Source organism: Dermacentor albipictus, unplaced genomic scaffold (assembly GCF_038994185.2).
Source record: "Dermacentor albipictus isolate Rhodes 1998 colony unplaced genomic scaffold, USDA_Dalb.pri_finalv2 scaffold_13, whole genome shotgun sequence".
In the NCBI taxonomy this organism is placed as follows: Eukaryota; Metazoa; Arthropoda; class Arachnida; order Ixodida; family Ixodidae; genus Dermacentor; species Dermacentor albipictus.
Window position 1 is genome coordinate 4,828,832 of NW_027225567.1, and position 10,759 is coordinate 4,839,590.

Sequence of the window (10,759 nt, forward strand, 5' to 3'; positions counted from 1 at the left end):
TCCCTGAGTTTTCCAGGTTTTCCCTGAGCACCTTTGCGAAATTCCCTGAATGAGCGAGAACTTTGTTTTATGTCAAGACAGGCCGACACCACGTTGCCCGATGCTGTCACTCTCTAGTAAGCATACTGAAACAAAAAAAAGACTTAATCCAGTTTGAATAGTAAGGAGTAATATCTATTTTATTTAAAAAGAAAACAGAAGGAAGGTGTAAAATGCACAGAGAAAGAAATGGTAAAGCCCATTCCAAATTGAGTCGAACATTTTCAAATACGAATGAAAAGGAGATGCATACATAAGTAAATATTTTTTTAATATCAGCTATTTCCATCAACTGATAGCAAGCTCATCTGTATGAGGTCCTGAACTTTGTCACAACTAATTATTAAGGTTCTCTCTCAGCAGCTGGAAAGTCCACCTCAACTGTCCTGACATACTCTCAGCCCGTACACAACATCTCAGTGTTGGGTTTCACTGCTTAAACAATTTATTTTGGTTTGGATGAGGGTCACCTGTGTCTCAGCGTCAGCCAACACTTAGTTATTTTAGCTCAAGCTCCTTCAAAAAGGCGCCGGCAATTCCTTTCCCGTTAATTCCTCAGTGCGTCGGTCCTTTCTGTTCTCATCCTCCTTCTACCACGCTTTCACCACATGGATCATCTGAAGCATCCTCTTGGTCAGTTGTACAGTCAACATTTGATTTTTCGGATTTCCTCAGTGCGTCGGTCCTTTCTGTTCTCATCCTCCTTCTACCATGCTTTCACCACATGGATCATCTGAAGCATCCTCTTGGTCAGTTGTACAGTCAACATTTGATTTTTCGGATTTCCGAGGGTCCACAAAAAAAAAACAAAAAAAAAACGGGCAGTCTGAAAAAAATTAATGCATGTCTTTAACTGCCTTTAAGGGCTAAAATTACCACAGGCAAGTCTGAAAAAGCTCTGAAGGCCTGCCAGTACGCTTATTAGGCATATCAGGGCTTGTACTGTGACAGGAGACGGGGTGCACGCATGTGTAATTAAGGAATACATACTATGTCCCGTGACAATTGCCCCCTTCCCACGCTTGTTATGCTTCACCGCCTAACATTAGTGTACTGAGGCGAAGCTAACTTTCGGAGACTGGCATTATGCAACGCGCTGTGCTCTGCGAGTTTCAAAGCCAATCGCGAGGATTACAAAGGCGGAGTCGGTGCCATTGGTGATAGCGGCGAATTCTTTCAATGAAAAACACGGCACCGCACGGCAAGAAGCTTAATAGCGAACATGGAAGCAGCTAGGCCTAACGTTGCCGCGGTGGTGGTTACGGCTGCCAGCGGATCTGCCTGCGAGAGTGCCGGTTCGAGGCGGCGAGATAATCACAATAGCGGCGGTGGCGGCTTTGATTAATGCCATTTCAGACCTGCAGTCAGGCCAGTATACATTGACTATATGGAGTGCGTGGTGGTGCCGCAAAACCGTGCAAATTATCGGGCATGTCCGAAAAATCGGGCGTCTAGAAAATCGGTCGTTAACTACTCTAGCAATACATCGTGCCGATGACACGGCGTCAATGACGATTCGTTGCGATTCCTCTGTTACTGGAGCCAGCATTAACACGACTTTCGTTCCCTTTCAATAAAGTTACAGCTAATTTTCCCTGATGGAAGCACAAATTCCCTGAGTTTTCCCTGAGTTTTTCCAGACTGTTCAAATTCCCTGAGAATTCCCGGTTTTCCCGGTTTTCCCGGTTGGTAGACACCCTGAAGAGGTTTCCAATAAGTTGGCGTGCTAGAACTGCCTGGAGCACATGCACTGGAACAAATGTTTGAGACAAACATTTGAACTTCTCTCAATGAGATGCATTTGCACTGTGTAGCGCACATGCACTGTCCATCTCAACCAGAACTATGGCCACTTTCAGATCCCCTGCATAAGCATATTTGGTTGGAGCCAATATGAAGGCAGTAAGTCATGCGGAGTGTTACATGCACTGTGACATTGAGCATTCACTCCTAATGAGATTTTGTCCTATACTGCAACCATAGAAATGTCATAAGAATGTGTCACCTGTACAAATGACAGTGTCGTAAGCTTTCTGCTTTTTGAGGCAAGAGCAGGAGCATTGTAAACTCTGGCGTGGCAACAGCTATGCTATGAAGGTGTAGTTGAACGTATTGTGTAACACTCAGAACAGTTCAGTATTAACTCTCCTGAGACAGCTGCAATTGACATTCGGGAAGAAGCCCTTTGGCTGGTGCAAGTAGTGCTATATATGTATTGATAAAAATGTTTCCCAAGAACTCGAAAAGTGCTAGAAAGTATTGCGGAGTCAGCAGCCAACTGTGCACTTTGCTGGCATGCAGATCTGGAAACAAAGCCTACTGCTCACTGGATTTCCTTTTTGGTTCTTTTTGGCCTGCAACTGGTATTGGTTATTTTAAACATTGCACATCATTTCAATCTGGGCAAAGGTCCAGAACAGGTATCATTGTAAAGAATAAACTTAATGACCAGACTGGAATTCTCAAAGCAAGCTACATTATGAAAGATGTCATATTTCTTGGTTAAATTTTGCTGCTTGGAGCTTTTTAACATGTACCCTTTGCTTGGGGCTCAACTTGTTTTGCACTCCTCATTGAAATGTTGCTGTGGAAGTTGTGAAGTGAGCCCTCTGTAGTAACCGGCTGAAGATGAAGAAAAAGAAGTGCGGTAGAGCAGAATGTGTGCTCAAGCAATGTTGCAAAGGTTCAGAAAAAAACGTTCGGCCGCATTTCTCAGTTCTCATCTCTGCATCGTCCGTCGTAGCTAAAGTGGTGACCCTGTCGAACATGCCGACAGCCTAGGGTGGTGAACAACATGCATGCTGCCAGTCACATGAATTCGACAGCCGCCCCGGGCTCGCACCTCCAATCGATTTCCCACGTTTCTGGTCCACTGACCCTGGCCACTGGTTCCTGCAGGTCGAAGCATATTTTACTGTGCAATAGATCGCCTTTGAGTCGCCACTGTAGCTACAACGGGTAAGGCAGAGATGAGAACTGAGAATCGTGGCAGAACGTTTTTTTTTTTACTCAATCTTTGTGGTGTTGCTTGAACAGAAATTCTGTGCCACTGCACATCTTTCCCTTATCTTCAGCTACCACTTGGTGTTGGTCACTACATCTCTCTCTTGTGCTCAGCAGCAGCATTCTTAAAAAGAGTCCCCATGGGGAGTGCAGTTTGCGATGCTCTCTACCACTAGCAGTTGTAGAAATTGTGCAGTGTTAGTGGTAGAAAACATGAGCGAGGTTCATTTCCAGTAAATGAACATGTGCTTCTATGCAGGTTTCAAACACAGTTAAATTATAACTTTGGATAATCAAAACCAGTTGTACATTCCTTTAAGGCCAGATTAACAGGTGGTAATTGTACGTTGTTTCCTGATTTCCTTTTAATATTGCACGCACAAGACTGCAGCTGCAGTTCTACAAAGTACTGCACTACACTGTGTTCTTGTTCAAACGTTGTATCGTAGAAAGTGCTTTTCTTTCTCCCCTTCTTCCCCATGCATATATCTTTAACTCGTTTACAAGTCATGCTAAATACTCCCGGACATAGTGCTGGGGATCAGCACCATGTTTGTTAGTATACACCATGATATGAGCTAAATAAAATTAATAAAAAAAGAAAAACAAGAAACTGCACAAAACTAACCTGTCAGTGTTTACTGGCTGTTAAATTGCCAGCAAGCATCATTTTCTGTTGAGAAGTATGGTAATACCTGCCCCCTTTTTTAGTTGCAGAATGTCAACCAGTTGTGCAAGGTGCCAGCCCCGGAGAAGAGAGGTAGGGATGTGTGCCTGTGTTCGATGCGTGGTTTAAACTGTGTTCTTAGCGATTTAGGGGAAGGAGAAGGGGGAGTATTCCTTTCTGTCAAGGGTTCTTTTTTTGCTCTGCTGGAGTTGTGTTTTACAAGTGCAAATTACTTAAACTGCTATTTGTGTTATCGAAGGAGGTAGTTGACTTGCATGATTCACACTCCTCAGGACCACATCTTTGAATGAAGTATCTGGAATTGAAGAACAGATGACCCAACAAATTCAACCACTCACTGTGTGAACACACATGAAAAAAGGATCCTGTATAAAATGACGCATATGGAAGCAGATACAGAACACTTGTTCCAAAAGATGTGCCACTCACCAGTCGTAAAGTATTTGGAAATAAGTTGCCACTACTTGCCTAATTTGCCAACATTAGAGGCCCCAAGGAAGAATAAAGAAGGGCATTAGGTTAAGCGAGGTTATATTATAAAGTCATTAAGGATTGCCAAGCTAGCTAAGCTTCTGGAATGCCAAGACAGGCACTCTTATTGTGAATGGAGGCTTGGAAAGACAAACGCATGTAAATAAAAGACAGGTGGTGGCCACCTTGTTCCTGCACTGGAAGTATGTGCTTAACTTTCACATTTTGCAGATGAAAAGACGTTGGTGCCCTTACACAACTAGAACTATGTGGACAGCAATATTGTAGGAATGTCGAATAAGGCATCAAATAGATCCTTCACAGACGCAGCATACTCTCCGAAGAGTGCACACCGCTAGAAACAAACAAGAGTGGAAGAGATCCCCCTAGTGACTGTAAGACGCACTACATTGAAAAAGAAAGTTGCAGAGGCAAAGCATGTCAAAGACAAGTTGTTTTTATGTGATGAAAGCTTCATACGAAATTGGGAGTTGATGCCAGTGCATGCCCACTTTCCGGTTGACGCAGCCATTGAAGATTAATTAGGTAAATAAATATTTTAAAAATTCTGCACGCTCGTGTGTTATATATTTTTTGAAAGCTGAAGACATGCTATCAAAACAATGCACAATGCGAAAATCAATATTTTGGATCATACACAGTTTCACCCCACCTTACCAAGGTTTCCGCTGCATTCTAAAAGAATTATTTAAGTGTGATAGCAACCTAAAACGTGCGAAAATATTTCGAAATTTCTTTACTTGCTTGTTTAGCGGTGCCATGCTTTGGCCATGAAATTAAGGAAGGGGAACCTGGTCCTTCATTTTCTCTACTACGATAATGTCTTCTTGCCAGATAAACTTAAATGTAATCCTGAAAGAGCACTTTACAAATCTAAAATGACATAGCGTTGCTCTTTAATCTTGCTTTTACAGTATTTTCTATGCAACTTATGTCAAGGCTATGCAGTAGTCTCTGCTCATTTTTTTTAAGAACTGCCTTTGACTGCAAGAGCTACATTATTTTCTTAGTGCTTCACCCATGGCAGTAGGATTTTTAAATTAAGGAGCCTTAAAAGAATAATAGCAGCATGTGTATATTATATTTTTAGTGCCATTAGGTAGCTGTTAACACTGCTATTATAGTATGAAGTCAAAGTTCTTCTAGTATGGAACGAATGCACACCTGCCAACTATCCCAAATTGTTTTCAATGCTCACGAATTTAGAGTTCTATGATATTATGAGCGTCATGTTATGTTCTCGAAAATTAAATTGTATTCACAAAAATGTTTCAGAGCTCCTGAAACATCAAGTGGCGCAATTGTGCGAAAAAAAATTGCATTGGCACCTGTGCCACCCTGTTGCGTCAGCCTATAAGGTGCCGTATGAACGAAAGAGTACTTGCTTGAACAAGTCTATTCGGACAAGTTCCTCAAGCAGGTGAAATTGGCAACAGCAAAGTCCCTGAAAAAGTCGCTGTGTGTGTTGATTGTCAGTATGTGCTGTAAACTGTATGCTGTATGTGTGTTGCTTGTCGGTATGCGGGAGACGTTTAAGCTTAATGACAGCTTAATGACAACGCCGCGCTTGTCGGTCGAGACTCCACAACCGCTGTTAAGAATGGCGAGCTGCAAGGCGAAATTGCCACCCAATTACGACTGGGGGACAAGACGCGCATCCCCCACTCTCCGTCGCTGCAGCTAGGATGCGTTCGAAGAAGCGGGCTTTGTGCTGAAAACTGCCGCCATCCACCAGCCCCATCGCCGTTGTGACGAAACGAGTTCGGTGGGCGAACTATGGTGCCGGAGCTCTCCAGCGCGTACCTGATCTGCTACGCGTGAACGGGCTGCCGCGGGAAAGCCGTTTTTTGTTGCTTCCCATGCCCCGATCGGGACGCAAGACAACGAGCTACCCACCATTGGCTCCGAGTTTCCCGGAACGGCGCCCCTCGGACGTCGGCGCCGGACATCAGAATATGTGTGCCTTTGTGTGCGCAAACTGTTCTGTGGGGCGGTGGCAAGTTGATAATGAGTAAACGAACGTGCGCGTCACCTTGTATCGCGGGAGGACCGAGTGTATAAAAACTGCTGTGGTGCGAATGCTGATACACTTCTCTTGAGCAGTCATGTTGGACTGACACTTCTCTTGAGCAGTCATGTTGGATTGACACTGCTCTTGAGCAGTCATGTTAGACTGATACACTTCTGTCGTGCAGTAATGTTGGACTGACACTCTTTTTCTCAAGCAGTCATGCTAGACTGATTTAAATACTGTAAATAAACCCATATTCCTCGTTCTCGATGAGAAGCAGTTCTTCCCTTCATCAACGTCCTCAGCGTGGATAAGTTGGACGACGGCATGGGACAGCTACATTTGAATTCATGCCCGACTCCAATCTTGGCAACGGATCTCGAGCGATGGGATTGAGCCCCCAATCCTGACAACTGGCTGACAGCGGTGAGATGAACTTTGCGACATGGTGCTGTATCTGCAGTGAGTGCTTGGTTCTTGCTTTGACTCTCTAGGCTTCATTTTGTGGTTGTTCTGTTTAGAACAGTAGGGAAGCTAGATTGTTGTGTGTTAGCTAGGTTGTGTTTTCCTAGCTAGATTTAGAGAGCACGATCAAGGCAGTAAAGCAGCAGTCATGGAGTTAAGGACACTGCTGAGAGACGAATTGTTGATTGTTGGTGAGGAACTTGGCCTAGATGTACGCAAGGAAATGCTCAAATCGGAATTATTGGAGCTAATTTCCAATCAGGCCAGTGAGGAAGATATTGAAATGGGATTGGAACTTCCCAAAAAGAGAGAGAAACTGGAAAGAGAAAGAGAAGAACGGGACAGAGAAGAACGGGAAAGAGAAAGAGAGGAACGCGATAAAGATCGCGAGTTAAGAAAAATGCAACTTGAACTTGAAAGCAAACGTTTGGAGTTGTCTCAAGGAAGTGAAGGCGCTCTGGGACGATCAAGTGAGGCAGAATCGTACCCCATGGACAGGCTATTAAAGTCATTTGAGGTCGGGACCGACATAGGCATGTTCCTAAGCAATTTTGGAAGGACTTGCGAAAAGATGAACTTCGGCCCGAGTACATGGTCACAGCGGTTGCTGTCTATGTTGCTATGTGAGGCGGCGGAAGTAATCGCCAGATTGAGTGCACAGGATGCATATGATTATGCAAAAGTTAAGGCTAGTCTCCTGAAGAAATACCGCCTTTCAGCCGAAGCTTTTCGGCAAAGGTTTAGGAGCACAGGCAAGAAAGATAGCGAGATAGCGAGGGATATCCGGAGTTTGCACATAGCTTAAAGGCCAACCTAGTCGAGTGGCTTAAAAGCGCGGAAGCGTACGACAGCAGAGACATGATCATTGAATGCATGTGTCTAGAGCAGTTTTACAAAACCATACCCCAAGCTGTGAAACTGTGGGTGCAAGACAGAGGGAATGTAAACACTGTGCAAAGGACGGCCGAATTAGCCGAAGAGTACGCAACCCGTAGAAAGTTGAACGCCGAGGACGGAAACTTGGACGGTCGAAATGGACCGCGGAAACCATTTCCGTTCAAAAGGGGTGCGCAGACTAGACGATCGGAGCCTGTAAACATGGCGGAAAAGCCCGCAGAAAAGAGCGAGGAGAAACTTAACGGAGAAACCTCACAAAAAGAACAGAAAAGAACATTCGAATCTTTTAGACCAATTCGCTGTTACAAATGCCACAAACTGGGACATATAGCTGTAAAGTGCGGGAAGTCTAGCGTAGTTTTCTCCTACGTGGAGGAAAAAGATGAGAATATGGAACTTTTAAGTCCATATCTTCACGACCTGCAAGTTAATGGAAAACCATGCCGAGTGCTAAGAGACAGTGCCGCCACGATGGACATTGTCCATCCATCTTACGTGACGGTAGATGACTTCACCGGAGAAGTAGCATGGATAAAACAGGTTGTAGAAGAACACAGCGTGTGTCTGCCCATGGCCAAAGTGAAAATCAATGGACCATTCGGGGAGCTAGAGACTGAGGCTGCAGTTTCCAAATTTTTGTCACTGCAGTATCCTTACATCTTTTCGAATCGTTCGAATCAGTTACTGCGTGACAAAGGGTTCAAACTGGGAGAGGGCATAGTACAAGCATTGACACGAGGCCAAGCTCGTAAGATCGCGGCGCTTTCGGCTGAAAATGCTCAAGCTCCTCCAGCGGAAGCAGAAAAGGAAATAACTTCAATACCCGAACCCGAGCTAGGCCCGAGGGACAAAAGAACAGTTGAGGAGAACCTGCCAACTGACCAGCTCAATGAGAGCGTAGCACTAGAGTGTCAAAGTTCTAGCCTGCAGGAAGAGCAAGCTGACGCACTCACAAGCGAGACAGGGTCGTTATTATCACCGGCCTCAAAGAACTCTGATCAGCTCTTACGTGTGGATTGAAAGTCATTGGCAGCTGAGAAAAAGAATGATGAGAGCTTAGCTAAATTACGTGGAACAGCTAAAGAAGGCATTGCTAGGGGCAACGTGACGATACATGAGAGAGGAGGATTGTTGTATCGGCACTACAGAGATCGAAAGGGTAGGATTTTAGATCAGTTAGTCGTACCTACTAAGTATAGGGAGGACCTTTTGAGTCTCTGTCATGGAAATGGGTGGTCCGGCCACCTAGGCATAAACAAATCAAAGGAAAGATTGCTTATGGAATACTACTGGCCTGGCTGTTTCAAAGACGTAGAAAACTTTGTAAGATCATGCGATGCCTGCCAGCGTTCTGGTAAACCAGGAGAGACATGGAAAGCACCACTGAAGGTAGTGCCCTTAATAACAGAGCCTTTCAGACGACTTGTAATAGACACGGTAGGTCCTCTTCCAAAAACAAATTCGGGCTACAGGTACTTGTTTACCATGCTGTGTCCGGCTACCAAGTTTCCACAAGCAATACCTTTGAAAGAGCTCAGCTCCACCGAAGTAGTAGACGCGCTTTTGACAGTGTTTGCACGAGTTGGGTTTCCAACCGAAATGCAGGCAGATCAAGGGTCAGCATTCACGAGCGCATTGACTTCCACATTCTTGCAGAAATGCGGGGTAAAGTTAATACATAGTTCTGTCTATCACCCTCAGTAAAACAGTGTAGAGAGGTGGCATTCGGTGCTTAAGCGAGTTTTGCGTGCGCTCTGTTACGAGCACAACGAGGACTGGGAGAAATGTCTGCCGGCAACATTGTTTGCTTTGCGAACGGTTCCACATGAGGCGACAGGGTTCTCACCAGCAGAACTAGCGTATGGGAGGACACTCCGTTCTCCACTGAGAATGTTAAGAGAGATGTGGGAGCAAAGACGGGAGAGTCCAACAGTGGTTGAATACGTGCTAAATTTACTGGAACGGCTAAGCGCAACCCAAGAACTAGTCGGAAAGAACATGGCAATAGCTCAAAAGAACGCCAAATTCTATTACGACAAGAATGCGAGGCTTCGTACGTTTAACGCCGGAGACCAGGTAATGATCCTCAAACCTTCAAGAAACAACAAGCTTGAAGTTCACTGGGACGGGCCCGTTAAAGTGTTGCACAAACCTTCAGATACTAACTACGCTTTGAGAATGCCCGGTCGCAGGAAGGAAGTGAGGGTATATCACTGTAATTTGATGAAGCCGTATGTAGAGCGCAGCGGAGTCGTTACCTATACTATCAAAGAGCCCGATGGCACTAGTACAAAGTTTAAGGAGTATAGGGCGACCTCCAGCTCTAAAATCGGCCTAGAAGAAGTAGTAGAACACTCGGTAAGTTCGCACGCTCCAAGACCCGAGCAGCTAGATGAGCTAAAAGAGGTGTTAGGGGAATATCTCGACAGATTCAGCAATCGGCCGGGTAGAACCGAACTGATAACGCATGAAATTGAGCTGACATCAACCGAACCAGTAAGATCAAAGCCTTACAGGGTGTCTCCAAGACAGAGAGAGATTATGGAGGCAGAGACACAGCGCATGCTAGAGTTGGGAGTTATTGAGCCCGCTGATAGTGACTACACGTCACCGCTGATACTCTTAGAAACCCCTAACAAGGACCCTCGTCCGTGTGTTGACTACAGGAAGGTAAATGCCATCACTAGGTATCAGCTGTACCCGATACCCAACATTGAGGAACGAATTGAAAGAGTTAGCGCTGCTAAATACATTTCAACTATAGATCTCGTGCGGGGGTACTGGCAAGTTCCCCTTTCAGAAAGTGCCAACCGCTATGCCGCATTCATCTCACCTGTAGGCACTTTTCGCCCTCTCGCACCAAGCTTCGGGCTGAAGAACGCGCCGTTTAGCTTCTCTAAATTAATGGATATTGTCCTAAAAGACTTGCAGGAGTTCACCTTGCCTTATCTTGATGATGTGGCCATTTTTTCGAACAACTGGGAACAACACGTATCGCACCTCAAACAGGTGTTCTCACGGTTGAGGGAAGCCGGCTTAACGATGAAAGCGGAAAAGTGTAGGTTTGGTTGTTCGCAGGTTACTTATCTGGGCCATGTTGTCGGTCAGGGTATGAGACGGCCGGCTGAGCTGAAAATAGCTACGATTGGAGAATTTTCTCACCC